The 12,071-nt window shown below is 54.1% G+C and overlaps 1 pseudogene; it reads left to right on the forward strand.

The window, feature by feature from the left end:
* The first annotated feature begins 6,409 nt into the window (after positions 1 to 6,409).
* On the forward strand, positions 6,410 to 11,929 carry LOC146426848 (uncharacterized; annotated as a pseudogene).
* The last annotated feature ends 142 nt before the right edge of the window (positions 11,930 to 12,071 follow it).

A 12,071-nucleotide genomic window follows, 5' to 3' on the forward strand; every position in this document is an offset into this window, starting at 1 on the left:
GCTGGCCTGAACCTCCTTTCCAGGGGGACCAGAAACATGAAGTTCCCGTGCTCAGGCTGTTGCTACCACCCTGTCATCCTCCCCTGGGACCACAGCTGGCAGAGGAGCTGAGTACAAGCAGAGACACCAATGCTGACACCGGAATGGTCTTTCCTTCAACATTCAAGGTCCAGCCAGGATTGAGTTTCCCTCCTTTCCAGGTGCCTATTTGAGCCCCTGGGTGTCTGTTCTGCTGGGTTTGGGAGGGTCCCAGGCCATTAACATGGGGGACCTGCTTTGGTCCTGAGCTGGCTCCACATCCCCTTGCTGGAAAGACAGCTCAGGCATCCTGGGGAGCTCCCTGTGCCTCTTCGTTCCCATAAATTCTGGCAGAAAACTGCTCACATAACCTCAGGTGCTCTGTGATACCCCCAGACACCTGTTTGGAGCAACCTGGTCTTGTGGAATGTGCCCCTGCTCATGACAGGGGGTTGGAAGTGAGTGATCTTTGAGGTCCTTTCTAACCTAAATCATTCTATGTTTTTTTGATTCTGTGTTTTTGAACTTGAGGGTCTCCAAGCATAATTTTTCAGGACAAATGTGCCAGCAGTGCTGATGCAGGACAGGGCAGCTGTGCCTGCTGTGGAAGCAGATGATGCCCACAGCACCTGCCCTCCCATCTCTGTGGATGGATTTGCAGGATTGGCAGCTTCCTTGGTTGTTTTTTTTTAAGCTGCCACCACAACCTGTCCATAAACTAAGCTCAACAACCACATCTAAGAAGGCCACCTTCCTGGCCTTTATTGCTCCTTCCCTGTTAGGAGGGATCTCCAAGGATCAATCCAACCTCACTTGGACAGCTTAGAAGTAAACACTAATATCTGAGATAGTTGCTCTGGGTTCCCCTCATAGCCAGTGGAGAGAATTAAACTGCCCAGAATGTGGTTCACCCCATGGCCAGGCAGAGGTGGATGGAGGGACAAATGAATAGTTTTCTATTCCCACTGCTGGTTGAGGAAGTGCAGATTAAGACAAGCAATGCTCAGGCACAGGAGAGTGGCCTGAACCTCAGCCTTTATCTTCTGTGAGAGCACAGACACAGAACCCCCACTCTAAAACTTCACTGCAAGGGAACAATCTTCTTTCCAGGAAGCCAGACCAGCTCTGGCCTGGCAGGATGGGATGGCAAACAACACATTCCTTGTGTCTCTGACAGAAGCCGCCAGCCCAACAAAGCAGGTGAAACCACAGCAGCTCTGCAGTGCTCCTGCAGCTTCTGCTGTGCCTGAGGGGCTCCCAGCACTGCCGTGTTGCCAACTCCTGTCTTGCCACCTCCATTCCTCTGAAATTCCCTCCTCCTGCAGTCATTACCCTACCCAGGACATTTGGTTTCCTTTATTTGCAAGCAGAAGTCTTCGGAGAAAAGCTTGGCACACTCAGCACCACCCTTGTGCTGCAGGGTAATCCATCTTTATGGCCAGGATTAAGAGACTTCTCTGTAAATCCTGAGTGCTGTGACTCATATTCCTTGTGCTCATCCTCCATGGAAACTCTTCTAACTGCATTTCCTTGGCTATCTGTAGCTGCTTTCCCTGTCTCTGGTCAGACACAGCAGTGCAAAGAGGGGCTGGGTGGCAAAGGAAACTTCACCTGATTGTCCCACCCTGCCTCTCATGGGGCCCTGAGCCAGCACTGAAATGAGAGCTGGAAATTGGGAACTGGTTCCAGCAGCCACAAAAAGCAATGAAAAGGAGACATCTTGTTCCCCAAACAAGGAATACCATGAATTCTTCCTGCTATCAAGGGATAATAGGAACTCATCTTTTGTGTCCAGCAATGCCAGGAAACTCCTAACAGACTCCGGCAAGGTGAGCGCTCAGGTCTGGCTGGCACAGGGAGATGGTATCAGTGAAACGCGCAGTGAGGAGACAGCTCTGGGAGCAGTTGGGTATTTAATTCGCATTTGTGTGCAGGCCCTTGCACGTGCCCAGGACTGAGGCTCACACTCAGCAGGGCCTTTTCCCACAGACAGGGCTTATGGTGTTCCTGGAGCACATCCAGGCCCAGCTGCAGCCTCAGGCTGGAGCTCTGCAGGGTGACCAGGACAGCCCACGTGCCATCTCTCCTTAAGGAGTAGATGGATATTTCTGCTCAGGGATGGTCTAGAACTCAACAAGAGGCTCATTTTGCATGTGAGCCCGTTGCAACAGGGCCAGCAGAGGTGAAGCACCAATTCTGACTCACAATTCCTTGGAGCAGCCCAATTCCCTACACACACTGGCTTTTGAAGTGCCTCTGGTGAGATCTCAAATTGTCAGGGGCAGCCCCAGTGCCCTGCTATGGAGACAGAGCTGTTGGAGCTGCTGCAGTGCCCAGGGCAGTGACTGGCCAGTTCTGCTTTGCAGACACACAAATACTGCCAATATTAATTCTTCCCTTAGAGCCAGACACACAAGAGCTGCCTTATGTGGACAGAGCTAATTCAGAGCTCTCCAGTCATAGCCATTCTCGGCTGCTCATTCATGACTTTCTGGGCTGCTTCATTTTACTCCTCTCTATAAAGGTTTCAGGTTCTCAGATGCTGAACTTGATCCTGAACACACCCACATCAGGGTAGAAATTGTAAAAACCCCACACTGGCTTTAATCTCCCCTTTTACATCCAAGAGGAAACAAGTAGAAAGAAGATTGGAATTAACGGCCCAAACTCAGAATTTCCAGGTATTCTGTTAGGGTAAGGCTAATCCTGGAGCTATTGCTGATTACCTGGGCAGGGATGCTGAGCCCTCCTGTTCTGCCTGGCTGGTGTTAAAGAGCTTGAGACTGAAGAGTCACTGAACCTTAAATAGAGAGAGAAAGAAATCAGAGAGCTGGGTGTGAGGACAATTCAGATTTTAGCACTGTTCAGCATCTCAGGCTTAGCCTGAACTTCACTGCTCTGTCACAAAAAAAGGATTGCAGATAATGAGCTAATAACACTTCGCTCTCCCAGCCTGCTTTGCATCTTCAAAGCCTCCATAAGAACAAATAATTAACTGTCCAGGGCACAAGCTCATGACTAAGAGCTGAGAAACCAAGTGAGTCAATGTGCTTGCGACAGCTCTTTGCAGTTTTCAGTAAAAACTCATTTTGCAGGAAGGGCTTTACTGGCCCAACTGGTTGCCCCAATTCACATTCCAGGGACAGACCCAGCCCAGCAGAAGCCCCACCAACTTCAAAAGAGCAACAGCTCGACAGGAATGCCCCAGACCCAACTGTATGGCTTCCTCCTTTTAATTTGCAGGCGTGGGGTGAAACTGGAGCTCACATCCCTGTGCTCAGCTTGGCTCCAGGGAGGGAGCTGGGCACATCCCGCTGCACACAGCGAGGCTCTGGCTGCAAACAGCCTCTTCCAAGGACCATTAATGCCAAATGAACTCTGTTCCACTGTCAGTGCAGAATTAGCTTTCCTTAACATAACTGTGGGTAATTCAAACCTGGCCTTGGATCTGCACCTCCAGCTCGATGAGCTGCATTAAGTCCCAGCTCTTATTCCTTGCTTTGGGCAAATTCTTAAATTCCACAAGAAAATGTGACTTCTCTTGCAGGTCCTCAGCTTTTGGGGAACATGGGTCACATTTACCTGGGCAAAACAGATGAGAACATTGTTTTTTCACATGGGTAAATGAAGTTAGAGTCTCAGCCCTACAGAATAATTTAGAGATTTCTTTCCAAGAATTTTGTCTTGGAGATTCCTGCCTAGCTGTGTGTATTTCCATCAGGAAACATCCCTGCTCTGTCTCTGAGTTAGAACCTTGACATATCAGTCCAAATCAAAACCAGCTTCCCCAGATCCCCAGCGAATTCCAGCCCAGATCACAGGGGATTGCTGGGGTAGGGAGGAAACACCACTGTGGGGCTTGTTCAAGGGCAGGGCCCTTTCCAAGGGAGATGCCCAGTTCCAGGTCACCTTTCAGGGATGCCAGATCCCATCTCACAACCCTGCAGTCCCAGGGGTGCTGGATTTCCATGTACAACTTCTGTCTGGAGCATGGGCACCCATCCCACCCAGCTGCAGGATGCTGAGGATGCTGCCATAAGGCTCCTCTGCTGTCTGAGGCATTGGAAAGCCCCATTCAGAGCTGGAGCTTCCTCTGGAAGAGTCAGGTGCCTCAGAGGAACTTTTCTGCACCTGCAACCCTCACACCCTGTGGCAGAACTTATGGGCCAAGTGCTTTTCCGTAGAGCACAGGGCCAAAATATCTGTCTCAGGACATTGGAGTCTGGAACCTGCAGAGGAGTTTTGTGCCCGTGAGAACTTGATTCTTCAGGAACCTTCCAGGGATGGGTTTTTTGCTGTACCCACCTGCCTGAAGCCACCCTGATTCCTTGCCTGGTTTGTAAGCAGAAGCCTTGGGGACATTTGCATCAGTTTTCCTTCTTCCCAAAAGAGAAGCTCTTCCTTCCTTCTAAGCTGTTTGTGGGTTTGTGTCCCAAGGGCCTTCAGGACACAACTGGGTTTCAAGAAATGCCAACAATCTCCAGAATCCTTTAGTTGCTCTTCTCAGTGATGCTATTTGGAGGCTGCAGTTAATCACAGACTCAGGAACATCCAGGACTGATTGCTCCATCCAACAAAGACTCAGGAGCTGGTTCCAGTCCTACCCCTGCCAGCCAGGACCCTGTGCTGGCTCTGCCCTGCCAGTCACACAGCACTGAATCACCCTCTGGAGATGTTTATCTTCACCCACTGCCAGGAGAGACCTGGAACTGAAATCAGTCCATGAGTGGATCTGCTCAGAGAGCTGAGGGCTGTGATGAACCTGAACCTCCTGTGGCTGATCCACTGTGTGCGGCTGGAGAAGTGGTGGGTTGAGCCCTGCAGGGAACTGATGGTATCCAGGGATCCTGTGGGGAGATCTGGAGCCCAGGAATGCTCACAGCTCCTCCACACTGAGTCTGCTCCACCTTGGTGCAGCCAACCCACCATGGCCACCTTGGAGATGTGCTCTGGGCAATGAGGAGGAACATGGGGAGATCCCTGAGGGACCTGACCTGTCTTCCTCCAGCACCCAGAAATGCTTCTGAGTCTTTTCCAGGATGATTCTGGTTGTAATTATATCAAATACCTTGAAACAAAACTAAAATCCAGAGGGGAAAAACCTCTCAAAGCCAAATGTTCCTTTTTCAGAATATGCTGGTCCCAAAATATTGAGAATTTGAGAATGACAGAATTTAGTTAATTTTAATATTCAGTTAATTTTTATATTCAGTCGAAGCTGATATTCTCTTGAATTCTGTGTCCTGTCAGTTTTCTTTGAGGTGTGGCAGGCATGCCTGGGACAGGGAGAGCCCGTGTGGCACAGCCGCTGCCACACCACGTGAAAAGTGCCGATAATTGCTCTATTTTTACAGCTAATCAGCAGCATCTGATTCACAGGAGAGCTCAAAGCATTTCTCTGGATCAAAGTGTTCCCTCTTTGTCATAATATCAGAGTCAGATCTATTGCTCTGCCAAGGCACAGCCGTGTTTGTTGACAGGGGCAGATAAAAGGTGTGAGAGGCTCACAGCACTTTCCAAACCTGGAGCAGCCAGGAGAGCACGGGATGGAGCCTTTTCAATCCTATGGGTGCCACAATCCTATGGGTGCCACAGCCCAAAGCACTGGATTTACCCACTGGGGTTCTCAGGGGACACCTCATTGTGGCCCTTTGATACCAACAGGGGGCTTATAAAAAAGAGGCAGAGCAGCTTTTACCTAGGCAGACAGTGACATGACAAGGGAAACAGTTTCAAACTAAAAGAGGAGAAATTTAGATTGGATATTAGGAACAAATTCTTCCCTGCGAGGGTGGGGAGGCCCTGGCACAGATTGCCCAGAGAAGCTGTGGCTGCCCCATGCCTGAAGTGTCCAAGGCCAGGTTGGACAGGGCATGGAGCAACCTGGAATATGGGAAGGTGTCCCTGCCCATGGCAGGGGGTGGAATGAGATGGGCTTTAAGGTCCCCTCCAACCCAAACCAGTGTGGGATTCTGTGATAAACCAGATTCTGTGATAAACCACACAAAGACAGGACTGAGTGCTGCAGTTTTTAAACCCACCTCAGCTGAGTTAAAATCCAGAGGTTAAAACCATGTTTGTATCAGTCAAGGGCAGGAACTTGAATCCTCCACCTCACCAGCAAGTGCTGCACCCTCTAAGCTGTCAGATAAGAGATGCTGTCCCTTCCTCAGCTGCTCTTCCCTCCTCCCCTTTGTTTATGGTTTAAGGCTCAGCCTGGGAGGCAAACTGGCGAAAATCCCCTCTGCTCTGTGCAGGTGCTGAGGCTGAGAGAGCAGGCAGGGGTGAGGGTGGGATGGTGGCACCTCGGGACACTTCAATCACCTGCAGCAGAGCAGCCTCTTGCATATTCATTTCTCACAGCAGGACATCCAAAGAGAATATCTATGTAATGAGGATTTTCCCAGGCTCGGGTCATTCCAGGTCTGAAGGCAAAACCTGTGAGTTCACACCTGGGCATTTCCATCTCATTCAGCTTCCAACAGATCCCAGTTATTGTGCAGGGCACAGTTCCTGTGGTGAGAACCCAGGGTGCAGGACTTTGCTCTTTGCTACTGAAATCCAATCCTTCACTAAACATGCTCATGGAGGGGTCTTTGGCCATTGACAGACCGGGGACCTAAGAGCTTCCACCAAGAAGACCCACACTAAAACTGAGCATTGCACCCACATCCCTCCAGAGCAGCCCACCCACACCTCTGATGTGTCTTGTGCAGTTGCCCTGTGTGCCTGCTGTGGCCCCAGTGCCCTGCTGCCAGCACAGCCCCAACCCTCGGCTTCAGCTCCTGGTGTCTGTGAGTAGGTGACACCTCAAACCGCATCCCCAGGCACTGGGACAGCCCAGCCATCAGCAGTGCCTCGGGAATGCCATGGGGAGAGCCCCCCTGTGCCCCCTGTGTACCCTGTGCCCCTTGTACCCAGTGCTGTCCCCCTCCCTCTGGAGGGGTTCCACAGGGACTGGAACCAGGAGTTCTGTGTGTGTGTAGGTTCCTGTGTGTATCTGTGTGTTTGTGCACATCTGGGGCTCTGCACACGTGTGTGTGCATGTGCGTGTGTGTCTGTGCCTGTGTGTGCACATCTGGGGCTCTGCACATGTGTGTGTGCGTGTGTGCATGTGTCTGTGTGTCTGTGTCTGTGCCTGTGTGTGCACATCTGGGGCTCTGCACACACGTGTGTGTGTGTGTCTGTGTGTGCAGGGCAGTCCAGAGCAGGAGGTGTCAGCAGAGAGCAGAAGCAATGCCCTGAAGATCCGTGGCCTCTGAGACCTGTCACAGGCGGTCGCCAGAGGTGACACCCTGGGGACACTGCTAAAGGCTCCTGACACCTTGAGGACACTGCTAAAGGCTCTTGTCTCACACTCACTGCTCCTGCTCTCCTCGTGAGTAGCTGAGCCGGACTGAGTCCCATGTGCATGGGGTGAGTCCCATCTTCATGTGCCTTTGGGAGGGGAGGTGACTTGGGATCTGGGGCTGAGCAATTCCCTGCAGTGCCCCAAACCTCCCTGTGCCATGCCCTGGCTTGCGACTGCCAGAGCCACCACTGCAGGAATCACTTTGGGGCTCAGCGCCAGGTCAGGCCCACGGGGCAGCACTACCTTCAGCAGTCAGGGTCCTCAGGGATCCTGTGCTGGGCAAAGCATGGGTCAAAGCTCCAGGCAGGACTCAACCCCTCTGTGCTCCTGCCAGGGGCTGCTGCCCTGCACTGAGGAGCAGAGTTCACACCCAGGCCCCGCACTGAAACCAGGGCATGAGAGCACATGCAAGGGCAGTGATTCACACATCACCAGGAAGCTCATTTTCCTTCCACTAAGTGCCAATAAAATGCTGCTTCCAGACAGCAGCCAAAGCCTCTTCCTTCCATCCTGGAGCATTGCTGCCTGCTGTGTCAGCGGGGTTGGTCTCATGGACACGGGGCATTGTGTAGGTGCCAAACCCAAACTGTGCTTGGGGTGCATTAAAGACTTCATTGGTGACTTAACACATCTGTGGAATCAGCAGAAACCATGGGTGACTTTAACCAATTAAAGGCTATTAATTGAGACCTGTGAATTAGCTGCTACAGGCAGTGACTTACAGGGCTAAGACACTCAATGAAACTGGGAGTTTTATAAGGCATTTAAAAACAATCCTGAGAAACTTGCAAACATCAGATGTTTGCAGGAACAAAAGGAGTTGCCCCGCAGGGGCTGTGTGAGGAGGCTGGCACAACAACACCAGGGCTTGGGACTCTGAGGGTAAGGGCTCCACATCTGGAAGGTGTTGCAAAATTCAGCATTTACATCCTTTTTTTGTTGGTGGACCTGACCTGCAAGAAATCCAAGGCTGTACTGCTCCATTTTCTGCAGTTTTTGGTTGTCATTTGGCTTTGGCTTGAGCTGGAGGCTGGGCACCCACTGCTTTATGTGGGGACAGTGGCACTGTGGATGAATGCCACACAGCCACCCTGTACATGAATTCATGGGTGCTGGAAGCTGTGAATGCCACAGGACATCCTGAAGGATGGGCAATGCTGGCGGCCCACAGTGATGGGCAGTGCCAGCTGCTCTGTGCTGCCCTGCACACTCTGGATGGCACCAAACCCCAGACCTGGGCAGTGGGGACTGGGCCAGCCCCGATCCACCATGGGCACAGGAGTCAGGGGTGCTATCCTGCAGTACTGCTCCCCCTCTCCAGCCCCACTGGACCCAGGTCCTCCATCCTGCACCATGAATGGGGGTGATGAGTTCCCCAGGGAGACAGGCAGGAAGAGCAGAGCAGCCCCCCTCCCTGGGATGTGCCTGAGGGGGGAAACAATGCCCCAACCTCTCCCTGCTTGAGCAGGGAGGTGGATCTGGATCACAGAATCACAGAATCACAGAATCTCCTAAATTGGAAGGGATGCACAAGGATCATCCAGTCCAATCTCTGGCACAGGACACCCCAACAATGCCACCCTGGGCCTGAGAGCATTATCCAAATGCTACTGGAGCTCTGGCAGCCTTGGGGCCATGACCATTCCCTGGGGAGCCTGTTCAGTGCTTGACCACTCTGGGGGAAAAGCCTTTTCCTGATATCCAGCCTGATCCTCCCCTGACACAGCTTCATCCTAGCAAACCTTCCTTGTTCCCTCCCAACCTTCACCATTCCATGGTCTGCCATCTCTGAGTTGGGGGTGAGGGGATCCCTCACTCTGTGCCCCAACTGACTGCCCCAGTGAGAGGGCCCACATCCCCACCAGGTGAGATCCCAGGGCCCTGGCAGCATTCCATCTTCAAGAGCTCCTGCTCCATTGTCCCACAGGGTCTGTGGGCCACTGCAGCCCCATCCTGGCCCATACTGCTGGAAGTGGGGGCACGTGCATTACCCTGGTTCCCTGGGACATGCATTGGCCAGATGGCCCCTGGACAGCAATCTAAGCATCTCCTGTGCTGTCCAGAGCACCCCTGGATAACAGGAGCTGGCCAAAGCCATGAGCAGTTCCTGTGTGTGGATGCAGTGGCAGCACCAGGCTCTGCAATATCTCTATTTCACCATGGCTTTGCCCTGAGTCTCAAGCAGGCAGAGAAGAGGACGAGGCTGCCTCACTCCCAGTGCTGCATTAGCACAAGCCCAACCTGAAACATCATCCCAGGATTTTCAGCACCTTCTCAGTACCAAATGCATCCTCCCTCAAATCCATTCCACCCCGTGGGGACAGTGGGACCCTAGGGAGGGCCCCGGCATGGGAATGCATTGACAGACACGAGCTGCAGGTTTGTGAGCCCTGGCACAGGTCTGCTGCAGGCTGGCCTCCCCAGCAGTGCTGGGACACCTGTGCTGGACACTGTGGGAGGAGAAGGATCTGTACCTTCAGCTGGCAGCCATCTCTGGAGCTTGGACTCTGCCAGGACACTGGCACCACCCTGGGGAGGGCACAGCCCTCCTGTGCCACATGAGCTCAGCCCCACTGCAGCTCCTGCTAGTGTCTCCCTCGAGGAGCCAAGGGTTCCTGGCATCCTGCACAGCACAGACTCTGTGGGACACAGCCTTATCCTGGTGCTCAGGCTGAGACTGCAGAACTCCTTGTGCAGATGCTGTTCCCATGAGCTGTGCTCCAGAGAGGTGCTGCAGAAGGGCTGCTCCTCTCAAAGGACCACAGGATGGAGCTGGACTTCATGATCCTTGTGGGTCCCTTCCAATGCAGGGAATTCCACGACTCTGTGTCCACATGCTGTGGCAGAGATGCTGCTCCTCTGCAGCCTGTCAGGGGATGTTTCACCTCACAGCTCCTGGGAAGGTGCTCTGCTAGGGAAGGGCAGAGCTCCCTGCCCCTCATACCCCTCAGGCCTTGACCTGGCAGCCAAAGATGCTGCTGCCCATGGGGACAGTGAGACCATACAGCAGAACAGGAGGACACCAGAGCACTGCAAGCATGAAATCATTGAATCATGGAATGGGTTGGGCTGGAAGGGAGCTTAAAACTCATCCCATTCCACCCCCTACCCTTGGTAGGGACACCTTCCCCAGACCAGGTTGCTCAGATCTCCACAATGAAGCACTTCAAGGCTGTGAACACCCTGCACGACCTTCCCCAAGCTGTTCCTGGGGTCCCTCACCCTGGGCTCAGCAGTGGGAACGGTCCCTGCTCTGTTGTGCTACCCCAGACTCACCCATTTGCACCACTTGCTCCATTGGCAGGTGTGGACAGCTGCACACCACAGAATCTTGAAATGTCCTGAGCAGGAAGGGACCCACAAGGATCATCCAGTGCAACCCCTGGCCCTGCACAGACACCCCAACAATCCCACTCTGTGCACCCCTGTGGGAGCATTTTCCAAACACTTCTGGAGCTCTGGCAGCCTTGGGGCCATGACCATTCCTTGGGGAGCCTGGGCAGTGCCCCAGCACCCTCTGGGGGAAGAACCTTTCCCTGGTAACCAACCTAACCCTCCCCTGACACCGCTCCAGCCCTTCCCTGGGTCTTGTCCCTGCTCAGACAGATCAGAGGTCAGAGCCGCCCCTCGGGAGGAGCTGCAGCCCTCGGAGAGGAGTCCAGGGCAGAGCTGCTCCCAGCACCAGCACAGACCCCGCGCCACGCTCCAGCAAACCTCGGCACAACCTGCTGAGCCACTGCAACCATCCCGCAGCCCGTGCAACACTTGGGATGTTTCCAGCACCCAGGAGACCCCAGCGAAGACCCCAGGCTGCTCTGCCGTGTCCCAGAGGGCTGCAGCGTCCTGCTCTCAACTCTGCCATTCCCGCGCACAGCAGCAGCTCACTGCAAGTGGGAATGCCCGGGCTGGGGTGGGCGAGGGCCAGGGGAGGGTCGGGCCGGCTGCTGGTTCGGTTTCTCGACGGTGCCAGCGCGCAGCGGCGCACGGAGGGAGGTGCCGGGCGGGACGGAGAGCGCAGGTTTCGGGCCCGGCGCAGGGATTCGGGCTGGAGCGGGGCGGGGTGCTGCCGGGACAGGCAGCGCTGTGGGAAGCAGGAAGTGCCCGGGTACCACCGCCCTGAGCGCTGCCAGCCCCCGGGACGGGCAGGGAGGCTGCGGGGCTGCTCTGCGGCACCGGGCACTGGCGCGGCCCTGCCTCCGCCTGCCGGAAGAGTTGGGAGAATGGACCTTCAGAGCCTGGGAAAAGGGATTTTTTTTCCCGAGGTAGACACAGCTGACTGCCCCGAACGCTCCTGTCTCCTGTTGCCGTGCGTCAGGCAGGGTGGCAATGTCACTGGACCATCACTCAGCCACCCTCTGGAATTTCATGTCTCGGCGCTGCCACCCTCCCCAGCTCTGCCCTCTGCTCTCCACACCTCGGTTTTGAGGATGGGGGTGGTGGAGAGCTGGTTGTCCTCCATTTGTGCCTCACTGAGCCTGAGACTTCCCAGAGTCCTATTCCCCAAAACCTTGTGGTGTGTGTTGAAGCAGGGAAAATAAATCCTCTTCTGACAGGAGGCCAAGGCAGAATCCTGCAGGACACGCCCACATCACTGGGCAGGGACTGGGGAGGACAGGCAGCCCCAGCAAGGGGGGACACAAAACATCTCACCAAGGGAGAAGATCCACTACCCTATCCATCCTCCCTTCCCCACTGCTCTGGG

The sequence above is a fragment of the Lichenostomus cassidix genome, chromosome 26, assembly GCF_008360975.1.
Source record: "Lichenostomus cassidix isolate B80296 chromosome 26, HeHo_3.0, whole genome shotgun sequence".
Lineage (NCBI taxonomy): Eukaryota > Metazoa > Chordata > Aves > Passeriformes > Meliphagidae > Lichenostomus > Lichenostomus cassidix.